The 1,858-nt window shown below is 45.9% G+C and overlaps 1 protein-coding gene and 2 pseudogenes across 1 annotated transcript in view; 2 read left to right on the top strand and 1 right to left on the bottom strand.

Moving 5' to 3' along the window:
- The window catches only part of LOC110297969, a 1,133-nt pseudogene extending 764 nt beyond the window's left edge, over positions 1-369 (top strand).
- The window catches only part of Gdpgp1 (GDP-D-glucose phosphorylase 1), an 8,187-nt gene that overhangs the window by 2,261 nt on the left and 4,068 nt on the right, over positions 1-1,858 (bottom strand). The window lies entirely within an intron of this gene.
- Positions 721-1,158, top strand: LOC110299072 (annotated as a pseudogene).

Below are 1,858 nucleotides of genomic sequence, written 5' to 3'. Positions count from 1 at the left end.
CCTTTAATCCCAGCACTCGGGAGGCAGAGGCAGGTGGATTTCTGAGTTTGAGGCCAGCCTGGTCTACAAAGTGAGCTCCAGGACAGCCAGGGCTACACAGAGAAACCCTGTTTCAAACACCTCCCCGCAACCCCCTCCCCCAAAAGGTAGGAATCTGTTCCCAGGCCCAGAAAATTGTGGAGGTCAAGGATTTGCTGCAGGCAGCCAGGCAGAAGGATTCCGAATCCTTCAGATCGCGAACAGGGGTAATGTGGCATTCAAGGTTCCATGCAGCAGGTACCTTTACACCCCGAATGTCACAGATAAGGAGAAGGCAGGGAAGCGGGGCAGTTCCTCCCCCTTGGTTTGGAAGCAAAGGAGCTGAAATGAACCAGACCCCCCTCATTTGGACTATATTTAAAAATCCTGAAATGTCAAATGAAATTTAAAAAGTGATAGATAATGTGACCTTTGTAAAATATTTAGACAGCATAGACACTGCTCTTAATTCCAGCATCTGCAAATGAGGGTGTTTTTACTGAATGAAGAACATATTTTGAGGGCCTTGAGGGGATGCCTGTCAACCTGAGGTTGATATTCTAGATCCCCGTGGTAGAAGAGAAAACTGCAAGTTGTCCTCTGACCTCCACGTATGCACTCGCTCACAAGTAAATATATATGATAAACATATAAATATATATTTTGAGCCTTTCCCTTGGCTGGCAGCGTGGAAGCTGCATGATGCCTGGAGTTACTGTAAACCAGGTTTTAACCGGCAAGAGTTCGTCAGAGCTCTGTCAGTCTTCCTCAGAAAGTCTGGGAAGCTGAAAGTCCCCGAATGGGTGGATACAGTCAAGCTGGCCAAACATAAAGAGCTTGCCTCATATGATGAGAGCTGGTTCTACACAGGAGCAGCTTCCACAGCACGGCACCTGTACCTCCGCAGGAGTGCACAGGTTGGTTCTGTGACTAGGATCTATGGAGGATGGCAGAGAAAAGTGTGGCCCTCTGGGTCCTCCAAGCCCTGGAGGGGCTGAAAATGGTGGAAAAGGACCAAGATGTGAGCTATAAGCTAACACTTCAGGGACAAGAGATTGGGACAGGATCACTGGACAGGTGGCAGCTGCCAACAAGAAGCATTAGAACAAAGGATGCTGGGTTAATAAATTGCCTCATTCACATTTTATACACACACACACACACACACACACACATATTTGAGCTGGATGTGGTGGCATAAGCCTTTAATCTCAGCATTCAGGAGGCAGAGTCAGTTGTTATTTGGTTGGTTTTTGTTTTGTTTTGTTTTTCGAACAATCTCTGTACTCTGGAGGCAGAGGCAGGAGATTCTCTGTGAGTTCAAAGGCCAGCCTGGTCTACATATCGAGTTCCAGGGCAGCCAGGACTCTAGAGAGAGACCTTGTCTGTTTCAAAATCAATCAGCCCATCAAAATAAGTTTAAACAAACACACAGAGAAAAGGAGCTCTCAAAAGATAAAGATGAAGAGACTGGCAAGACGGTTCATTGAGTAGAGGCACTTGATGCCAGGCCTGATGGCTTTAGTTCCCCACCCTGAAACTCCATGGGAGACAGACAGAACAGACTCCTGCAAGTCTTAGCATCACATGCGCATCCATACACAAACCAGTAAGTATAAATCTAAGACCATTGTAAATAAAGTGGAGACTAGTTCACGGTAGATACTTGGCATTCTTGGGCCTTCACATGCATGCATGTAGGTGTACACACACACACAATTAGAAAACTATATATATGTATGTATGTATGTTTTAAAGGAACTGGAGAGATAGCTAAGTGGGTAAAGGGCCTTGCAAATGTGAAGAACTGAGTTTGAATCTTGTCTTAGGGTTTCCATTG

The sequence above is a fragment of the Mus caroli genome, chromosome 7, assembly GCF_900094665.2.
Source record: "Mus caroli chromosome 7, CAROLI_EIJ_v1.1, whole genome shotgun sequence".
Classification (NCBI taxonomy): Eukaryota; Metazoa; Chordata; class Mammalia; order Rodentia; family Muridae; genus Mus; species Mus caroli.
The sequence above is the reverse complement of the archived record's forward strand: the minus strand, read 5'-3'. Positions and strand labels throughout refer to the sequence as shown.